At 38.3% G+C, this 24046-nt stretch overlaps 1 protein-coding gene across 1 annotated transcript in view; it reads right to left on the bottom strand.

Moving 5' to 3' along the window:
- Window positions 1–24046, bottom strand: part of LOC149575161 (NAD(P)-binding Rossmann-fold superfamily protein) — a 112627-nt gene that overhangs the window by 1296 nt on the left and 87285 nt on the right. The gene's annotated exons all lie outside the window — the stretch shown is intronic.

The raw sequence follows: 24046 nt of genomic DNA, 5'->3' as shown, positions 1-24046 counted from the left end.
TGGACCTCAATTAAGATAAGAATGTAATATAGCTATGGGTTTAATCAACTCTATCAACACCAATATGTCAAGATAAACCATATTATGAACATTATTAATTAATCAATTAATATTAATTCATATGTGAAGATCACATGATTACCTATTTCTTGTAAGTCAACATGCAATAATATTGAAGGAACTGCTCAATTAATTAATAATTAACTACTAATTAATAGCAAGGATGGAAAATCAATTAATAAATAGATATTAAATAACCACTTTTATAAGTGGCAAATAAGGGCAACCCTTAAGGGTCACGATGTGGCAAGATCCGCCATATATAAGAATGTGGTTGAGCACAAAACAATAAGGGGAGATAAGAAGAAAAAGGAATAATTCTAACAGAGAGCATTACACTATAAAAAAATCCATTTAGAAGAACTGCACAATGCATGGGACAGATATAAACGGCAATCAAACCAAAATTAGGAGGATGAAGTGGTCCCAAGGTGGTAAAGACATTTTTTAGCTTCATCCAATAATGAAGGAATGAGAATTCACACATTGTGGGTGAAAGAGTTACACAAATAAATAAAAGCTGACATGGAAGGGAAGAACATATCCTTACCAAGAACATGCAAAAGGACCATCAGGAAAAAAAAAAGTGGAAGTGGGCAAGGTAAGAATCCAATTTACAAACCAAACATTGGAATAAGAAGGAATAGTTCACATAAAACACCATCAAAAGTAAAGGAGAATTAAATCTCCATCCAAACCACCAAATAAGGAGCAATAAGACCCGAAACTATAGGGGTTAAATCACAAGAGGTATGTTATATTAAAAGTAACATGTTTTATTAATTAGAAAAGCTATCCTTATTAGTTAAAGAGGTTTATTATATAGTTTTCCATTCATATTATTAATTAGGATATATCTATATATATATTGGAATTTTCTAGAAGATGTTTAAGTTTTGATGTTATGAATATTGGAAAACTATTTTAATTCAAAGAATAATTAGATATTATAAAGAGTTAATTGTGCTATAAGATATTCATATAACTTCTTATGGGAGAAGTAACATTCCAATTTCTATAGTGCCAATGTAGAGACTATGCTCATCTATAGATGAATGGCTATGTGTCAATGTAGGGTTTGGAGTTGTCTCTATATGAATGGCTAAGATAGGATAACTATAATCTCAGTGTCAGTGTGGATGGTTAGTACAATCCTCGTATGAATAGCTATTGTGCCAGTGCAAGAGATTTGTACAACCCCAAATGAATGGCTAGATGAATGATAAATGGAATCCCATAATGCCAGTACAAGAGGTTAGTGCAATCCTTAAATGAATGGTTATTGTGCCAATGTGGGAGATTAGTACAACCCCATATGAATGGCTAGGTGAGTGATAAATAGAATCTCAAAATGTCAGTGCAAGAGGTTAGATCTGTTAAGTTTTATGCCTAGAAATTAGATAAACACAGAAGAGCAAACCAATACACAAAAGACTCAATACATTTATCCTAGGAGAATCCTTCCACTTGAAGTGAAAAACCCAGCCACACCAACAAAATATCTCTTTTATTGATAAAAAATGTTTAAGTACAGGACTTTCCACTTCATTGATTACAATACACCAAGCAATCACATAAATAGATTGCATTTAAACTCACACGAAGGTCTCTTTGAGTCCCAAAAATAAGACCCTTCATATTTCCACATATTCAACAATTCACATTTTCATATGCATGCCTCTTTGCATGACGTATGACATGTCTTTTTTTATTTTTTTCATAATATTAACTTAAATATAATCACAAATATCTCTTTTAGCTGAAGATGACCATAACAATCATAGCAAACATATCTCATAAAATCAGAGATGAAGATACTCTATCGCAGCTACAAACTTCAACACTCCCTCTTAGCAAGAGAGATATTTAGTCAGGGATGCACACATAGCTGCAACCAAAGATAATAAATTCACATAACATATGTTATCTCAGCATAACATAATCCACTATAGTTACTTCATAAGCACATAGAATGGAGTCACAGACATGACTTTCACCATGCTTGCTTGCAGATGGTAGAACAAAGACTTCATCTCAAAACTTCTCCCAAATAAGGATACATTTCCACCACGCCTACTTGCAGAGAGTGGTCCACCATACCTACTCGCAGAGAGTGGAACGAGGGCTTTCACCTCAAACTTCTCCCAAAGAAGAATGCATTTCCACCATGCCTAGTTGCAGAGGGTGGTCCAGCATACCTACTCGCAGAGGGTGGAATGAGGGCTTTCACCTCAAACTTCTCTCAAAGAAGAATGCATTAATAACTGAGATTTTCTCTTAACAAAGACTCCCTCTTAGCATGGACAGCTTTAATCACCACAATAAGATGGCTAACTATTGCATAAACTTGCAAAGGTTGGACATCTCGCATCTGTCACGTAATCTCACTATGAAGCTGAATCGTCTCTCTCTAAATATGATCTTCCCCTAATAATAATGTTGTGTCGTCAATTTAGTATCAAGACTGCAAACAACATTGCATAATCTCTCACCATCTTACTGCATCCTGCAACCATGTGAGATATTAATAACTCATGACTATCAATGCTAAAATCAATATTTAAAAACCAATATTCAAGAGATATAATCATTAATACTTAGCTAGACCTCCCGTAATTGATCGTCATCGCCCTCCCTGTGCGTGCTTCCCGTGGCCCTCCTCCTTCTCTGTTACCTATTTGTTCCGTGGTCGCAACCATGTTTTTCTGCCGTGGCCGAGTCTCAGTAAAGGGTGTTTTCTTGTCGCGGCCGAGCCCATTTACACGTCACATGATTACAGGTTGCAGACAGGTGTTGGTGCCGTGATTGGGGGTGTTCGTGCCATGGTTTTTCAAGTTTTCAGGCATCAATTTGATTTCCTTTCCTTTCTTGTCGCGGCTGAGCTTCATTCCATTTAAGGGTTACATGTTTGCGGGTTGTAGATGGGTGTTTTGCTACAAGTGTTTCATTTACTGCTACAAGAGAGATTTATGATCGTTGGTTTTGTGATTCCACGGCTGTGGGCCACCCGTGTATTGCAGAAGGGTATTTCTTTTACTGCGTTTTGTTGTGCCTCCTCTGTACCTATACGACTCCAAACCTCGGTTTATACTAGAGGTTACAATGACTACAGGCGACCAAAATCAAACCATCACATATCAGCACTTGTGCGATCGTGTCTTGAAGCTGGAGAATGATAACACCTTACTGAAAGAACGAGTGTCTGAATTGACAACTGAAATTGCAAATCTAAAACAATCCACAAAATCAAATACCTTGAATATTCGACATTTTTCATATACTTTCATCTCTGAAACAGCAAGATTAAAATCCAACATAGAGGCTGTCATTGAACAACTGGACAGACTAGACAAAATCAAAGAATAGCAGACCAAAATGGCAACAATACACTCTTCTGTGATTGCGGAAACTAAGCAGAAGGTGAAATCATGGGCTTTGCTTTGCACCAATACAGATGCTACTACCCCGAGGCTGAGTTTAGACAAGATTGTCCAAGGTAAGATTGATGACAAGTGTGTGTGGCGTGCACGCAAGCTTAACTTGCGTATTCATGGTCTTACACCCACTTTCAACCCTGCTGCTGTTGGACATTCCTTTCTCTCTAATAAACTTGGTATCTCGGATATTAACTTGGATAGATGCTAGTTTGGTACGAGGGACACCCTCTTCATCAAATTCTTCTCTTTTTCAGATAGGCTTCGTGCCCTTAGAGCGAAGAGAAAGTTGTTTTCTCTCCCCTTTAAGATCTATCTGGACGAAGATCTTACTAAGGCACAGGTTACAGAACTCAAACATGCTCGAGGAATTGTGGCAAATGCTAGGCGTGCTGGGAAATGGGTTGTTATCAAAAATTTAAGGGCAGTGGTTTGTGATTCTCCTACTAGTTGGGTAGAGAGGACAACCCCCAAATCGGCATGACGGTCCCGACAGCAGTCTGACAAGAGGAAGCCCCTTTCTCTTCTTGTCAACTGCTGGAATGGTAATGGCTCTTTATGGTCATTACCTGGTCTTTTTCAGGATGCGATGGGGTCCTCAGATATTTTGGCCGTTACTAAGACTCACGAGAGCCCCATGCACCCTCTTCCAGGTTATCCTAGTTATCAGTGGTTGTCAATTTCTAGAGATGAGGTTCGTACTTCTAGTGGGGTCCAGGGGTTTGGAGGAATTGCTTGCTTGGTTCATGATGATATTTTCATTTTTACTTCAGCAGTTCACTCTTATGTCTATGCTAGATTTATGTGGGTCCAGATTGGTCGGCGAAAATACCGACAGAGATATTTTTATTGTTGTTTTTTATTTTCCTCCAACCTCCTCTTCTTATGCCATTCATGACCCGGAGAATGGAGATCCTTTTTGTGACCTTCAGGAGAGCATTTCACGGTTTAAGGCTTTGGGTGATATTATTATTCTTGGAGACTTCAATACTCAACCCAGGGATCTTCAGACTCCTTTGCATGATCGTGGTTCTGACTTGAATTGCACTTCTGAGTTAGACCCGACTAGTATGGGCTTGCAGCACACCTCAGAGGATGTTCTTAGACCGCTCTCAGTTTATGGCTGTCACCTCCTCCAACTCTGTGAGTTTTCTAGATTGTTGATTCTGAACAGTTTATCCTTCCTGGATCGGACCTCTTTACCTGTTGGCCACACTGTGGTGGTGCGAATGTTGTTGACTATATCATTTCCTCTCATTCCTTCATTTCTTCCATTCACATTTTCACCATTTCATGTCTCCCCTCGGCTGATCATGCTCTTCTTAGCATTTCTATTTGTGCTTCATCCCACCCGTCGCACTCCTTACAGTCTTCTCACTTCCCGGATAATACCATCTCCTTTTTTACTCGCTTTTACTACCCTGAGAGTGATGGTGAGCTCTTTACTTATCACCTTAGGAGATTTCTTACACCTACTTGTTTTAGTGAGTCACTTGCTGCCTTTGACATGTTTGATTCACTTGCATCTACCATTTGGGATTCTGCTCTCCTTTCTATTCCTCATTGTTCCCCTCCCTCTCTTAGGGCTAAGCGTCAAAATACTTGTCTTATGAATAAATGGTTTGATACTGATTGCAAAGCTTTCCATCCCTCTATTCGCATCACCTTTGAGACTCAGCCTCTTGCCTTCACCCATTGTTATTTTGCATCCCTTCAGTGCAGAACCCTTTGCTCCACGCTTATTCAGAATCCCCAGATCTTTTGGCGTACCCTTTCCCTGATGCTCCCCCCCGTCCTCCACTCTCGACTACCACTCTCTGACTTCCCATATCATTACGCTTTACAACATTCCTGGGCAGCCACCTCTTCACCCCACTTCACCTCCTTATTGCCATTTGTTCACCTACTCCAGTATTATTGAAGCCATCAGATCTTTGAGATGCAAAAAAGCAATAGATGAAGAGGGTTTCCAAGCAAAACTTTTCGAACTTGGTGCTTTGGTTCTTGGATCTTACCTTCCTACACTCTTTAATAGAGTGGTTTGCACTGGGTTTCCTGGTTTGCACTGGGTTTCCTGAGTCCTGGTCTAGACATGTGGTTTACCCTATTCACAAGTCTGGGCCTACTTCCGATCCAAGTAACTATAGAATTATTATGATTGGACAGACTTTTGCCAAACTGTATGCCACTACTCTGAACACCATGTTATCTAGTGAGCTTGATAGAAGAGGTTGTAGAATTAAAGGGCTGGCTGGTTTTCGGGCAAACTATCAGACTATGGATCATGTTTTTATGCTGCGGGCTATCATTGAGGAGGCTAAGCACCACTCTCAGAAGGTCTATTGTTGTTTTGTTGACTTCCATAAGGCTTTCGATTATGTTCCTAGGTTGGCCTTATTTTAGAGACTTCAAGAGATGGGAATCTCAGATATATTATAGACTGCTATTATGAGGCTTTATGAGAGGGTAACCGGTAGGCTCAAGACTTCGGATGGCTTTTCGGATCTGATTCAGAGCACCATTGGGGTAAAGCAAAGTTGTCCCCTTTCTCCGACACTGTTTGGTTTGTATATTGATGAGTTGGAGGATTTCCTTGTGAATTCTTCTCAATCGAGAGACGAGTGCTATTTGCATCAGGTTTTGATTTCCATTCTCCCTTTTGTTGATGATGTGGTTCTCTTGGCCTCATCTCCCGATAGCTTGTAGAGACTCCTAGATCGTCTGGCTTCTTTTTGTGTTCAGCAGCAGCTTCTGGTTAATCTATCTCAAACTCGGGTTATGGTCTTTAACTGTTTAAAGACCTCTCATCTTCATTTCTTCTTTCAAGGTTAGAAGGTTGAGATTACTTCCTCTTACATATACCTTGGTGTGAAGTTCTCAGGACCGCGCTTTACCTTGAGGCCAGCTATTCAATCCAAAGTTAGTAAGGGCATGGGTTCCCTGGCTTTGCTAGAAAGATAGTGCTTCAGGCATCATTTCCAAGATATTTCATCCAAGTTGTCCCTTTTGGACTCCTTGGTTCGTCCGACAGTTCTCTATGGCTCGGTGATTTGGAGGCCTTCTCTTATTGCTTCTGATTGGGCTTCTATAAAGAGGGTTCAGACGTTGATGTTATGGCACATCATAAGATGTCATAGATTCACCCCTCATAACATTGTCTTAGCTGAGTTTGGAGCTCATCCTTTCAAACTTGCCTCCATTTTTTACTTGATTTGGTTTCTTCATCGGCTTTGTGGTTTTATGGTGTCAAGTATTGACCAGCACAGATACTCTCATCTGGCATACTGTTCTTCTGTTGAGATTTTGAGATCTGACACCTCTACTAGGTCTCGTTGTTGGTATGCCCAAGCCACCTCTTTATTGGGTTCAATCGGTATTGAGATAGATCGTCTTCCTCCTTACCAGTTTTCACTTGATGCTCCTGCTCATCTTCTCCCCTCATGCCAGGAGTTGAACGAGCATGTCAAACAAGATATTTACAGACAAACATTACCACTACCTGGAGTAATCCCCAAGAGGTCTGCAACCTAGGATGGCCTTCTATGCTGAGCATTTTCTTGAGATTCAAGATGGTATTATTGTTTGCCCTGCTTATCTCTATCGGCGCTAGAATCATGCCTTACGATTTCCTTTAGGCTCATTCAGAGTTGGTTCCCACCGCCTCATGGCTCGAGCTGATCACCATATGGATCAGGCTAATAGGATATGTCAGTTATGTACTTTGGTTGAGGTTGAGACTGAGATTCACTTCATATTTCGATGCCCTCTTTACTATGAGATCAGAGGGAGATTTTACTACTTTTTCAGAAAGTGTTCTTCTCTTTTGATGTTCTTCAGCTATATTGATCAGTGGTGTCTTGCACTTTATCTTCAGGAGACCACCCATCTTCGAGAGATTACCCTGTAGTCTTTTATACCTCAGTCGCGTACTTCAAACCAGCGCATTACAGCCTTTTTCTCTCCCTTATCTCTTTCACGGAGTTTGAAGAGACCCTCTAGTACTTCTCATTCCAAATCAGTTAGACACTACACCAGTCTCTCCAGGCAGCGACAGTCCTACGGGGGTTCTACACGGCATTCTCAAACTAGAGCTTGTTCACAGGTCTAACCCCTCTATTACTGATTTCTTTGTGGCAAGGACCCTTAATCCTTACCTTGTCTTCTTTCTTGTTTATGTCTTGTTTTTGTTTCTTCTTAGTCACCGTTTGGTGCTTCTACTTTGGCCGACTCTTCTGTTTGTATGCTCAGTCCCATAAACCTTGTTGGTTTTTCATGGACATTAATATTATTATCTTATCTCTTTATAGTCTAGATGTATAAGAACTCAATTCTATAGCAAAATTTTCTCATGCTAAAGGATGGAAGAATCTTTCATTCTCTTCATCCTCAATTTGTTCAGAAATCTTTCTTGAATAGATTGACAATGTTTGCATTATAAACACTAGTCACAAAAGCATGCCAGGACATGAATAAATAAACTCTTCACTTCTACATTATTTGGTAACTGCATAAATCTTTTCTTGGTTCACCAAATAGACACACCCCGAAGATGATTCATTACTCAACCAACATCAATGCAAAGAGACCACCATATCATGCAAAGAAACATCAGATGAAAGATTTTGGCCACTTCTGCATACATAAAATATCTAATAACCTTCAAAATAAGCAAAAATTGGCCTTCACACATTTGATTTAAACTCTAATTTTGAAAGATTTGAACACCAAGAATGTAAGTTACTGAAAATTAACAAATACAATAACATAGTCTACTAACATAATGGTCTACTAATTCACATAGCTTAGACAAGAATTTCACAACGAACCCAAAAGAACTATTTCATTCCTTTATGGCAAATATGTCTAAGAACAACTATCAAAGCTTATACACTGATTAGGATAAAGAGAGACAAAACTTAGATGCTACTTCAAAACTCTGACCAATAATTGTCGATAACCATTCATATATTGTGATGCCAGAAAACTAGATCATAATGCAAAAATATATCACTTTGAATGCCCAGACGGGAAGAAGAATACAAAAGAATGAATATCGATTAGCAAATTATAATCCACACCCAAAATAGATTCTCAAACCAATAAGGGAAGTTTTGCTTTATTTTCCCAATTTCAGATAAAGAACATATAATAATGTTTACCAATATAGTGTAGACTAAGAATATTAGAGAAATGACCACAACCCAAGTCTATAGCTTATCTGAATACAAGATTCAAGCCCTAAGATTTGAATTTGTAAATAAATATTCCAATAAAAATCATGAATCCCACAATTTGCACCAGTGCTACAACAATGTGACACTCATAATGATCACACCAAGAAGAGAGAATGACTCACAAGCAATAATGTTAGATGCAACCAAACGAAGGGACCCTAAGATACGAAAGCACGAGCTGGCATGAAACACAACAGATGAAAAAATCCCTAATGCTTTAATCTCTACGCAAGCAAACCCACCCCATCTCTGAACCTTGGGAAGACTTCCCTTGATGAAATGGTTTGCCTACTTGGTGCGACTACAAAATCTTTAAACATGGCACTAAAAACAACAAGCATCCTAAAAGAATGAAGAGCGGTGCAAACTTTTGACTTAACAAAAAAATGGAAAAGACCAACCAGCAATATGTAGATGACTCTAATCTTAAGGCAAAGAGAGCTGACAACACTGGAAACCCTTATCAAAGAAGAAAAATGAAGGGATATAAAAAAACTGACAAAAATAATATGAAAGAATCACTATTGAAACAACGCATAATAATAATGAATAATGACTTCTGCCAACTCTTGCGAGAAGAGACTTAAATGGTGCATTCCAACATTATGTTGGCATGAACGCATGAAACAAAACATGCAGTCCATAACAATTATCGTGGACAAAGTTAAAACTAAGAAAGAAAAGGCAACATAGACCTAAAGAAAGAAGAGATTGAATCCACACACAAAGCCAATAACCACAACCCAACATGCATTAGGCATTTCAGAGAAAGAATCATGACATACAAACAACAAAACTTCGCATATAACAAATTCTCATAAAATGAGAAGCGTCACCCATAAAAAAATCAGAGCCTAAAATAGCGATGATGTCCGATAATAATAAAAAGAGCATATGAAATAAATAACTAAATATTGTACGAATGAGAAAGAGGCAAACTCAACAATGAAGGCATAATCCACAAAAGCCAACATGATAAAATGAGCCACAATAAATATATACGATCATATGACCGAGAATGAACTGTAAACATAAGAGGTAGATTTCCTCATTGCCGATATCAGAACCTGGCTCTGATACCATGTTAAGTTTTATGGCCAGAAATTAGATAAACAAGGAAGAGCAAAAACAATACACAAAAGACTCAATACATTTATCCTGAGAAAATCCTTCCACTTGATGGGAAAAACCCAACCACACCAACAAAATATCTCTTTTATTGATAAAAGAATGTTTGAGTACAAGGCTTTCCACTTCATTGATTACAATACACCAAGCAATCACATAAATAGATTGCATTTAGCCTCACAAGAAGGTCTCTTTGAGTCCCAAATATAAGACCCTTCATATTTCAAAATATTCAACACTTCACATTTTCATACACATGCCTCTTCGCATGATGTATGACATGCCTTTTTTTTTATTTTTTTGCATAATATTAACTTAAATATAATCACAAATATCTCTTGCAGCTGAAGATGACCACAACGGTCATAACAAACATATTTCTATCTATAAAGATCTCTATCGCAGCTACAAACTTCCACAAGATCCTTATATGAATGGCTACCGTGCCAATGCAAGAGATTAGTACAATTGTATGAATGTCTAGGTGAGAATTAGATAATGACCAAAATATTCCAATGAGTCAACATATGCATATGTGATTGGCATTGGATAGAGGATGTCCCAACCAAGAAGAACCTTAAGGGGTGCACTCCAAAAAAGATGATGGGGTAAGGGTCAGGAAACCCGATTTGGAGATGTCTTTAAGGTTGGAGATATGATAGAGGGTAAAACAGTTTAGCTAGACTTATTATTGTTTAAATTTTGACATTTATTGTGCAAGGGTTACTTGTCCCAAGTCAACCCTAATAGTGGGGACATTATATTTTTCATTTTTCAATTGCTTTTTAGTTTAATAAAAGTGTTCTTTTTTTGCTTGAAATGTGCGACAGTGCCTTTCAAGTCTATTCTACTATTTTGCACTTGCAATGCCTTAAAAAGATTCAAAACATACCGTCGTCTTTTTTTCACTTGAAAAAACTACAATACATAAATAAATTCTTCTTTCTGCAATTGCAATGACCTCAAAGATTTAAATCACTGCTATATTTTTTGGCTTGCAATTTGCTAAAAATCATAAAAAACTATCAATACGATCCTATTCTGCTAGACATGCTCTATGGGAGGTGAAATGTCACCTCATCTTCCTCCGAGCTTGTGCCTAGTTATCACTAGTGAAGTCATCTCATCTTCCATCCTTACAATAAAACCTAGGAAAACACTTGAGACATTTGGATGAAGTCCTAGGAATCATGGAGGCTCAGTCTTTGTTCGCCAAGATATCCAAGTGTGAATTTAGAATGACAAAAATATTATACCTAGGGCACTTTGTCAGTAAATGTGGAGTACAAGTCCACCAAGAAAAGATTCAAGCTATCTTTGATTGGCCCCTCCAAAATCGCTCTTTGAGTTGTGAGGTTCTTTGGGCTATGCAGCTATTATCGAAGGTTTGTAAACGGATTCTCTTAGCTCAGTTTACCGGTCACAGATCTAACTAAGAAAGGCTCCCTCGAGTGGAATGAAAAGGCACAACACACTTTTGATAAGTTAAAAGAAGCAATGAGCACTTGCCCAGTTCTCGCCTTACCGAACTTCACTCAACCATTCATTCGGGAGTGTGATGCATCCGAAGGGGGCATTGGCACAGTATTGATGTAGGAAAGACACCCCATAGCATATGAGAGTCGAAAGCTTACACAAGTTGAGCACCTATATTCCATTTATGACAAAGAGATGTTGGCCATTGTGCATGACCTGACCAAGTTTTGGCAATATCTGGTTGGTGCCGAGTTTTTTTCTGTATTGATCATAATAGTTTGAGATATTTTTCTAGAGCAACGGGATCGCAACGAGAGGCGACAAAAATGGGTAAGATTCAGGCTTCTGATTTCGACATTGAATATGTGAAGAGAAAGAACAATGTGGTTGTAGATGCTTTGTCAAGAAAACTCACCATCTGCTTACTATCTCAGATTTCAGTTGAGTGTAAAGCACACTTATTGGTGGAATATTCGAAAAACACATTTGGATGTAAGCTAATGGACGACAACACTCAGGACAACTGATACAAGGTGGTGGATGACATCGTTTACCATAAGGATCGGATATACTTAGTGCCTGAATCCAAATTGAAGTAGAAAATCCTAAAGGAAATACATGCCTCACCCTTGGCTGAACACTCGGGGTTCCCAAAACCTATAGACAGCTTAGGGAGAGGTTCTCATGGAAGGGACTTAAAGATGATGTTTTGCAGGACGTACGGGAACATGCACTCTGCAAGCAAAATAAATCCAAACACACCTTACCTGCAAGACTATTGCAACCCTTGCTGATACCAAAACAAAAGTAGGAAAGTATCTCTATGGACTTCATCACCGGACTTCCTAAGGTAAATGGAAGGGATTGTACCTTTGTGGTGGTTGACAGGTTGACGAAGTATGCACACTTCTTCGCCATCTCCTCAAATTTCTAGGTCGTACAAGTAGCCGACTTATTTTTCAGAGAAGATTTTCATCTACACGGGTTGCCCTAAAACATTGTTAGTGAAAGGAATGGTCGGTTTCTTAGTATTTTGTGGGCAGAATTGTTTCCATTGGCAGGAACAGAATTGTCACCAAATACTAGCTACCGCCCTCAGACAAATGGACAGACAGAGATCGTGAACAAGTGGTTGGAAGGCTACCTCTGGAACTAAGTTTCACCACAACAACGGGCATGGGTCAAATGGCTACATCTGGGGGAATATTGTTACAATACAACTAAAACATGTCTATTAGGATGGCACCCTTCAAAGCACTGTACAGGTATGAACCCCATTCATTTATGGACATGGTTTTGGGTGACAGTTGTGCACCTAGGGCAAAGGACTAGCTTCAGAAAGGGCAAGACATTTTTTAGATTCTTGAAGGAAAAATTACAAAGGGCACAAAATCAACAAAAAATCTACACTGATAGACACCGAATCTAGAGAAGTTTTGAAGTGGGTGACTTGGTCTATCTCAAGCTCCAGTCGTACAGGCAATCCCCATTGAAGGAAAAAGGGAAAGAAAATTGAAGCCACGTTTTTATGGTCCTTATCCTGTAACTCGCCACATCAGTGAAGTTGCCTATGAACTAGAACTGCCATAAGGGAGCCGCATCCATAACTTCTTTCACGTCTCCTGTCTAAAGAAAGTTGTGGGCCAGACCATCGCAATAACCACAGATCTTCCGCCACTCAATGAAGAAGAGAAGATCGTGTTGGAACTGGCAAGATCATTGATGTACGAGCGAAGACATTGTGGAACCGTACCCTGAAGGAATACTTGGTACATTGGAAACACTTGCCGTTGGACAACGCAACTTGGGAAAGTGAACACATTCTTCAGCATCCGACATTGCATTTGCTTGAGGACAAGCAAATTTTGGGATAGGAGGACTGTAATGTTCCCATCATAAAATAAATAAATAATCAAAGCTTTGTTTATGGGCCGATTGACTTAGTATATCTCAGACCCATTTTTATTTTTGTTTTTGTTTCCTTAGGTGTTGCCGTCGGCTATCTTTGTAAACCCTTGGGAGTTCCTCCAAAGGGTATTTAAGTAGGGAATGTAGCTAGTAGTTATGCGATTTTGGATTATTTCTTTTATATTGTGAATTCCTACTAGATTTCAGTATTGTTTGCCATTTCGGAAGTGAAAGATCTTCCCTACCTGGCTTCTCGGTTTTGGTGGGATTCAACCCTCACCCTATTCCGTTGTGTTCTACTTTGCTTTGCATCTAACACATCTAGAGCGCCATCTTGTTGGAATATATTTTTGATTGGAATTGCAATTATATCTATCAATTCATTCCAAATCTTTCCAATTTAATAACATTGTTTGCTCTGGCATAGAAGGAAGTTAATGTCTCCACCTCACACCCACAGACATCCTGTATGGCCACCAAATACTCCACCCATCCGGTCTTGACACCCTGTATGGCCCCGACACTCCCAACCTACAGCCAGCATCCATACGGCCTCTAAGTACTTCATCTATACGATCTTGGCATTCCATACGACCCCCAACAAAACCACCGTACGACCAGCATCTATATATGGTCTCCCAGTCTAACAGACCATACAGTCATTCCTCATACCATGCGTTTGCCTCCTAACACTATACAGCCCAAATTTGCGTACAACAAACATGGGAAAAAGGCATTACGCAAAGTCCAGCCTCCAATAGGGGTTCGAAACATTACACGTTGAAATGGAGGCAACCTCGCAGATGGAGACCCCAAAGGGGAAAGAAATAGTGAGTCCCCTCCTCGTGGCCCGAAAATCCTCTCATTGTCTCAAATATGATTAAAGCCATTGGAAAGGAGCTGTCAAGATTAAGAAACATGGCTAATCTTTTTTGTTTGTATGGATTATAATTCTCTTCCTTCTCGTAAACTAATTATGACTAGTTGAGCAATGTATGGGGGAAGAAATTAGGCATATATTTTAGTTTCTATCACATGATGTAGAAAGGGCTTTTTGTGGTGTTCCTCAAAACTCATCATATGCAAGAAAGGGTTCTTAAAAAGGGTTTCTGAAACGTGGGCCAATCACTGTTCCATGCCTTCCCATGGTGGCCTAAGGGAGACCTAGAAAAGGTAGTTGCTAGGTCCTCCGCCAACTGGTTGGAAATTAAGGGGGTCCAACCTGAATTTTGGCTATTTTTTCCACAAATCTTGAAGCCATTGGGTAATGTTCTTCAGGATGAAGAGTCGAGAGTAATCCTTCCACATTTAAACATGAGAATCTCCATTCCATTGATTTCTGACTTGGCAATTCCTGAAAGAGTCTCTCTAGACATTGAAAGAGATAATTTCTCTTAGGATTCATCTCTGCTTAGTAATCTTAACGCTCTTTTACACTATAAGCTCAATGGTCTCACTAGAAAATAATGTCCTCCATTAAAAAGCCTTCAAAAAGGTAACTTTAATGTTGTCATGATTGATATTTAACAGGATAAGCCTAAAAGACCTAATTCAAATTTCAATAAGTAGGCTGAATTGGATTTTTCCGGCAGTGTTTCTCACTATGATAATGCTGCTACTAATAACATTCCTGCTAATAAGGGAAGATGTGAAATAGGGATGTCTGAACAAGGGCTTGGCTCTAAATTCAAAATTTCTTTAACTCACCCTTTGTTTGAGGATGAATTGGATGTCATACCAGCCAAAGATTGCAACACCACCTACTCTCGAGATGGTGGTCGCTTAGCCCCTCCCACAGACAAAGATAAGTCCCCAAAGAGAAACGCCTAACAGATTGCATTGGTTATCATCAATAAGAGAGCAGGGATAGGAGACTTAAACAGAAGCCCTTGGAATATATTGATCTAGGGCCCTATTTGAGTCTTTGACCTCCCTCCTATCACTGTGAAAGATGTTGATAAACTGATTGCTCCTTACAGCCTTGAGGTTATATGAGTCTGGATGACAATAGCCAATTGGCGGAAGTTGTCAGTAAGAATGTGAAAAATAATAGAAAAACTACGGATAGGCAATAATCTAATTCAGCATCCCTTGGCAAAAGCAATAGCAAGAAAGAAGCTGACCTGCTTGATTGTTTTACCAGACTATACAAAAATCAGAAACGGTCTCCTCATGCTAAACAATAAACTGATAAATATTGCCAGTTCAAAAGTCTGGGGACTAGAGATGTTTGATAGGAGATATGTCGAGTAACAAGGACATTGTCTGTCTATGAGAAATCAAAATTGTAGGTTTTCATGTTGCTAGCATTATGAAATTTCTCTGAAAGCATGCCATATGTTTTGTCTAAGATCATGAAAAAGGAAGAGGTGGGACTACAATTCTCATTGAGCCCAGATGGGCTGATAAAATTGAAGCTAATGGCTCATCCCTATGTAATGGAGCATATTGGGTGATCCTCATCCTCACATTCATGGATAAGCTTATTTGCATATGCAATATCTATGCTCCCAATGATTATAGAGAGAGGTCTTCTCTTTGGGATTGGATGGCTTCTTCCCTCCCAAAAGCTCACTGGATAATCACTGGTGATTTAAATATGGTGGAATACAAAGAAGTCTGAAGATAAATGTGGTGGTACCAAAAAAATTTGGAAAGGCAATGAACAGTTCTGCTCCAAATTTAAAACGAGGCTCAGAGTTGGATCCACTGGAGAGGAAAAACGAATTATTTTCTGATATTTGGTATACATGGTGCAACAATCAAGCAGGTAGGCAGAGGTTTTATTTCAGACTGGATAGGTTCTATGCTGACTCTATTGTATTTTCATTTGAGTATAATGAAGATAATATGCCAATAAAGGTTACCCCTGCTACCATATCTGATCATTCCCTGATTTCTGCCTCCAACCTCATTAATCAGGATATGCCTGTTATTCAAAGAATGTAATATCCCTTGCTGGCTTTCACTAATGAAATTGAATGATAATATTGTTCTCACTTGAATAGTCTTGTAATATTTAATTTTGAGAATATAGAGCTCGCCAAATCAGAGCATGCAACAAAATGTCATATCAGACTTAAAGAAATCCCTATGCAGTGAATTTTTTGAATTTTTCCTCTACCACATTTTAGAAAATATATAAAATACTGAAATTCACTGGTAAAAATATCACATCAAATTTCCTTGCAATTTCAATTAAAAGGTCAAACTGGATTCCTTTGCAATTTGAAGATTTTCCTATATCTACTGCTGCAACATGTATTAAGATAATTATAATTGAACTATTATGAACCTGGTCATGATATTGTGGAAAACAATCTGCATCATATTACACCACCACAGTCCATGAACATTGAACCAAGATACGCTATTGATGGTGGTTGACAGAAACTATTGCAGACACCAAGTTTGCCGGAGATTACTCACCCTAACTGGAGCTATCAATGAGCAAATGAGCAGATTCAAATCACCTAGAATAGTGCAGAATATTACAGCCCAGTAGGGTGCTTAATTATGCAGCTCAACCCTTATTGCCAGCACCCAGAATTTGCAAATGCTAGACATTTAAATCTCTTAAAGCCAGACGTCCAATTCCAGATCCTCAACACACCACAATAGAGATTGGAGGGCATCCCCCATGAAAGTAAATAAGTGCCTGGTCTGCCAAGGTAATTTGCAGCCAACAGCAGTTTCAAAACCGCCCCATGTAAAAATGTCCAAATGCAATCAACTCCAACGTCCAACCACAGGCATATATGGACGCTTAGTACAAACTTTGCCCAGAGCTACCCAAAATTAATTTACCAACAAAACTATGAATTTCCTCAATATCAAATCACACAAGTGCAGACAACTTGCAATGTCCCCTCAGCAGATATACAAGGTATTCAAATCAACAACCCAAATCACTGAATTTATTTAGCACCACAAAATCTTCCTAGCCACAGTTACACAGTAATGGAAGATACAAATAATTTCTCTTCTTAGCCACAGTCGGTACAGTTTGAGAAGATTTCAATACCTCAAACCAAATCCATTACACTTCAGCAATGGATTGAAATTCACAAACTTTAGAAACCCTCACAAGAGACATTAAAAAGCAATAAGCAACAGGATGCTTTTCTCATCAAATGAGCCATATTTATAATCCTTCAATGGCACATGTTTCCCAAATGTAACTCCACTTAAGAAGCTTCCTCAACACAATATCATTTTATAACATTTAAATATGATAAAGTGCCATTAATAACGTTAACTTTAATAATTAAATAATAAATAGGAGCACATGCAATAAATAGCCCAATCTATTGCAGGAACTGCCAATGCCACCATCTGCACTGCCAAATATGGCAACTACCTAAATTAAACTTACTAAAAATAGTAAGTCCGTACTTGAGACCCCCAAATCACCCTACAAATCACGAGGGTAGCTATAATGAATTGACTCAATCAAATGCAAGGACTCACCAAAAATGGGAACATTACAGTCCTCCCTCCCCAAGATTGTTTGTCCTCAAGCAATCAAGCATCACATTGAAACCTCCACCAAGATCCATAAGAAGCATGTGACATCCCTATCATCGCTAAACTAACTGCATGCCAATAACATTATCAGAATCAATAACATGACATGCAACATAGCACCCAACACATGCGTTGATGATGTGGAAGTCAAGACATCACTAGAAGACAAGTGCATAGGAGACCTCAGCACACTCTCCTTCACTATACCTACCCAATTGTCCTGCAAACAATCCAACTTAGGCACAAACAAACTCTACACCCGATGCAAATCCTAAACATGTGAGTCAAATAAAAGATTGTAAAAACTCATCACAGTATAAACTCTACTACCACTATGACCATCCCCATCTTCATCCTCAGTCTGTTGTGATGACTCTCCCTCAACAATATTAGTATAAACCCACATGCCCTAGTTCGTTGCTCCCTTCGGCCTCAATGCTTAATTATGACCTTTAGAGAAAGGCCCTTTGCATCAATAGCAAAGTTGTCTCCTCCTCAAATCCTCTCTGGACATATCATCAAACTTCCCTGCTGACTTGCCCTTGTCCTCAACAATAGGCGAGGACTCCTCATCAACAGGCGAAGGAACAGAAGATTTGAAGCAACCTTGCTTCGAGAAGATGACTCTAAGTCACATGCCTTGCTCATCCCTTCTATGAGGAAGATGGGTCCAATGACTTCACCCATCCATGGAGTAGCTCAACCAAACCCTCCATAATCGACATCAAATGTTTGCACTCTAATATATAATAAACCATAACTGAGAGTCTTTAAAACTCATTGATATATCCCTTTAAACTACCAAACTGTCTTAGTTGAGCCAACTCACGAAAGTAAAGTACACCTCAGGATCCTTCCTATCAAGCCTCTTAGGATCCAAGCTTGAGATGTAACTCTTCCGCTACCATGAAAGTGCTCCAAGGTCATCTTATTGGCAACCTCTCTCAAATTAGTTTGTCGAGGTCTATTTCTCAGGTGTCAGCCTCACTCTAGTATGCTCCCGTCTCTAAGTCGAGAACCTATCAAAATTCAAATGCTTCTTTATTACTTGCAGTAAAGCATCCCACTCCACAAAGTGTGCTACACGTTATCAGCAAAATGAGTGGCCTCAAATTCAACATTGATCGCATCCACCTCAAGTCTCAGAAACGTGGGCCTTTGTGGCCTATCATATGTGCCAATTTATCTGTCAACTAATCTACCTCAACTCGAACTCAGTCTTCATCTCTATACCTATCATCATCTCAGGATCTGTCATCAACTTGAGATATATGAGAACCAATAGAAACATCTTGAGCCCTCTCTCTACTTCGTTCTCGAGGGAGAGTTGTCCACTGCAAAGTGTCAGAAAGCTGCTGTAGCATACCTGGCACATGGTGTTGTCCTATCGCCAAATACCAAAATGTAGCCCGAACCTCTCTATCTACGTCGGAACATGTGCCAACATCCTTGTAACTTGTACCAGTTGAACCACCTAGACTACAAACTCCACCGCCGCCCACCGTACCAAACTGAATCCCAGATCCCCATCTCTGGGTGAAGTGCAACCTCTACAGGTGTAATGCATACCAATCCTCTTGTCACCATCCATAACACTAAAAGCCAAATCTCAAAATAATGCACTAATCAAACTAAGCCCACTTATTGCAACCTAGCGGGAAACCAGTTTGATAATACTATAATATAGCCAGCTGATTTTCACTAATGAAATCAAATGATAATATCATTCTCACCTGAATAGTCTTGTGATTAAAAATTGTGAGAATATAGAGCTCACCAAATCAGAGCATGCAACTAAATGTAATATCAGACTTAAACAAATCCCTATGCAGTGAATAACCATGCGCAGTAAATTTTCTGAATTTTTGCTCTATTGGATTTTAGAAAATATATAAAATACTAAAATTCATTGGTAAAAATATCACATCGAATTTCCTTGCAATTTCAATTAAAAGCTCAAACTGGATTCCTTTACAATTTGAAGATTTTCCTATATCTACAGCTGCAACATGTATTAAGATAATAACAATTGAACTATTATGAACCTAGCCATGATGTTGTGCAAAACAATCTGCATCATATTACACCACCACAGTCCATGAACATTGAACCGAGAGATGCTATCAATGGTGGTAGACAGCAATAATTGCAGACGCCAAGTTTGCTGGAGATTACTCACCCTAACAGGAACTATCAATGAGCAAATGAGCAGACTTAAATTGCCCAGAATAGTGCAGAAGATTACAGCCCGATAGGGCACTTAATTATGCAGCTCAACCCTTATTGCCAGCGCCCAGAATTTGCAAATGCTAGGAATTTAAATCTCTTAAAGCTAGACATCCAAGTCCAGATCCTCAGCACACCACAATAAAGATTGGAGGGTATCCAACATAAAAGTAAATAAGCAACTGGTCTACCAAGGTAATTTGCAGCCAACAACAATATCAAAAATGTCTTGTAAATATGTCCAAATGCAATCGACTCCAACGTCCAACCATGGGTGTATATAGACAATACAGAATTGCCCACAGCTACCCAAAATTGATTTACCAACAAAATTATGAATTTCCTCAATAACAAATCGCACAAGTGCAAACAACATGCAACACCCTCTCAATAGTAATACGGGCATTCCAATCAACAAATCAAATCACTGAATTTATTTAGCACCACAAAATCTTCCTAGCCACAGTTACACAGTGATGTAAGATACAAAAAAAATCTCTTCTCAGCCACAGTTGGTACAGTATGAGAAGATTTCAATACCTCAAGCCAAATCCATTATACTTCAGCGATGGATTGGAATTGACAAACTTCAGAAACCCTCACAAGAGACAAATTAAAAACAATAGAAAATTGGATGCTTTTCTCATCAAATGAGCTCACATTTATAATCCTTCATTGGCACAAGTTTCCCAAACGTAAGTCTACTTAAGAAGCTTACTCAACACAACATTTTATAACATTTAAATACAATGAAGTGTCGTATAATAATGTTAACTTTAATAAGTAATTAATGAATAGGAGCCCATGCAATAAATAGCCCAATCAACTGCAGGTGATGACCAACTGCCAGCACCACCATCTGCACTACCAAATATGGCAACTACTCGAATTAGATTTACTAAAAATAGTCAGTACATAATTGAGACCCCCAAATCACCCTGTCAGCTCATGAGGGTCACTATAATGAACTGACTCAATCAAATATAAGGACTTGCCAAAAGTGGGGACATTAGAAAGAATGAGTGTAAGAATCTATTTAAGTTGAACACCACCCTCCTTTGGGATGATAATAATTTGGATACTATAAGGATGGCTACTTGCCTATCCAAATTTTGGAATAAGGACTTTAGCCCTACGGAGCAATGGGAATCTTTGACTGAGTTCTAGAGAAAGATGTTTTAATTGATTGGGGAAAAGAAGGTGAAGGATGGGGGCAAGGTGTTAGTTTTAGTGATCTCCGATAGACAAAACTATTATAACAGATATGAACAATAATGAATATCCTTACTTGATCGATTGCAGAAACAGAGATGCAGATCTTGTTCTTCGAATGGCAATCAAAGTGTCTTGATCTTTAGTCTATAACTTCAATGGAGAATCAACAAATTTGAATGTATTAATCTGCAGAGGGAAGTACGCAGATCGCTGGGAATTAACCTGCAGAGAGAAGTATGCAGATCGCTGGGAATTGTATTGCCATATATTGATATCTGTCCCAACAATTTGCTTTGCATATATATAATATTGTGGAGAGTCATGCCTCTACGGATGCATAACTATTCATTAGTTTGTTTGTTTAAACCATAGTTTGCAAACTCCGACTCAGAGAGTACTCAGAAAGCCCAAAATTTTCAACTCGGCAAAAACTCTTCATATACTCAACAAAAACTCGACAACTCGATAAGTATTAAAATTTAAAATCTCTTAAAGAAACATAAATTCTTTGTAGAATTCAATTACAAATTTGTATTGAATTTTAAATTGCCATCTCAATAGAGAAAACACAGTTTTATAGCAGTAAAATCATGTGAAAAATGCATCTTATCTAGTGTTTTCCTTGCATCGACATTTTTACCTACATTTTTTTACATCTATAAATACGCGAGAGTTAAAGTTGAGAGTAGTCGCCCAGCAAAAAAAAAATGAGAGTACTCGCAGAGTTTGCAAACTATGGTTTAAACAACTTCACACATATCCTTTATGTAATCGGCGGCTTTTATGTAATCAACGGCAGACTATAATGATAATAATTTTCATAATATCAGCCCGATAACTATGCAGATTATTATGTGAATAATTCAAATGTATATATATGTATGTATGTATGTGTGTATGTATGTATACACATGTATTTTATCTAAAGAACAGGATTCACATAAAACATAACATATATATACATATATATATATATATGAATGTATGTATGTATTTATGTATACACATGTATTTTATCTGAAGAACAGGATTCACATAAAACATAACCATTAAATCATTACTTCGACTAATGCTATACATTGACAAAGGAGGGACAGAAAATGAGCTTCAAAGTAAACTTAATGATTTGGAGAGGCAAATTAATGTTAATTGATCTAATAAAGAGTTGGAAGAACCATTATCATTACGCTCTACTAGGATGGAGTTGAGGTAAATTCCAAATCAAAGATTTCAAGAATAGAAAGTCAGGGCCTGAATAACCTAGTTGAAAGGTTACAGGTACAAAATTAATTCTTTAAGCTGATCAAAGCTTTTAAAAAAAGAGGGAGATGATAGATAAAATACAAACTGAAGTTGGGTTATCTAAAGATGTGAATGAGATCAAGAACACATTCTTTGAGTTCTACGAGAAACTGTTCACATCAGAGCACAAGGATAAGAACTATGAGGTGCTAAAAAATTGTTTGAACCTAATTCCAAAAAAAAATCCAAAGAGGAGTCTGAAACCCTTGAACAAGATATCACTGCTGATAAAATTGAGGCTACCATCAGATCTTTGGCCAATGGGAAGTCTTTGGGATTAGATGTTCTGATTCTCCCAGCTGAATTCTGTAAGATAAATGTTAAATAGATCAATGAAGAGTTCATTCAGTTATATAATGATGCATTTCAGCAGGGTTCCCTTGATGAACCCTAGGTTGCAGGGTTCGGACCCTGCTAGGCAGGCCCGGGTCTGGGTCCTCAATGGGTCCAGATTCACCTAGGGTCCGTGGCAGGTTCGCGCAGGTTGGCAGGACCCTGTGAGGACCAGCCTATTTTTTGGCAAACTTGGACGAACCCAAGGGGACCCCGCATGGACCCACAACCCATGTGGCCAAAAAGTGAAATAAAAACAATTGTCATATGATTTTTTTATTAGCTTTTTCCTTCTAACCCTAAAAGGAGTCTATCAGACTACATCGCACTCATTTTATTTCTTATTTTCTCTCATTTAACTATCTCATTTTGGTGTGCCCGTTTTGCAAGTTTGAAGAGAAGGTGCTAGCGATTGATTTTGGAGTCACAAATCCTTCCAAAAATCAATGTTGAGTGTTCCAGGTATGCATTTGATTCTTTCTTTTGGTTCTTTGATAACTTGTTTTATGTTTCTTTATTGTTATAAAAAAATTCAAGTTTTTGTATAAGTTTTAAAATATGGTTTTTTTCATTTCTGTTATAGATGTAAATGTTTTCAGGATCTCTGATAGAGTATTTTTCACAACTTCTGATAATATTTCACTGTGATATAATATAGAACTGAACTGAATAATATATATCAAAGTTATTGTAGTGAGCAACTCAGAATTCTATCAAATCTGTTATGTATAATCATCACTATATAATAATGAATTCAGAATGTATCAATTGCTGCTTGACTGAGAAACAGATCGCTTCTTAAGGTAATATGAATGCCATTTTTGTTATTGATTTGGTTCCCATCGGCAGCGATCAGAATATATACAACGGACAAGGGTTATGTCACGTAGAGACATGACTCTACATGGCTACTGCCACGTAGGATCATGTCCCTACGTGACATGACCATTCATTACTAACGATGGTCTAACAACCATCCAATATGCCTGCCGACAATGATTTCAATCATCCAGATTATCGGGTATAACAAGAAGGCCAATCAGATTATGATAATTACTTTTGGTATGTAATATATATATATATATATATATATATAAATCAATGTCTTTGCACTATATAAATAATATTATATATGTCTATATATATAGAATATGATCTTGTGGATAAATCAAATCGATTGAGGCTACCAGTTTTAACATTAGA

This window comes from Cupressus sempervirens, chromosome 2, assembly GCF_028749045.1.
Source record: "Cupressus sempervirens isolate cs-2001-9-10 chromosome 2, ASM2874904v1, whole genome shotgun sequence".
Taxonomy (NCBI): domain Eukaryota; kingdom Viridiplantae; phylum Streptophyta; class Pinopsida; order Cupressales; family Cupressaceae; genus Cupressus; species Cupressus sempervirens.
Note: the sequence above shows the minus strand (reverse complement) of the source record. Positions and strands in the feature narration are given on the sequence as shown.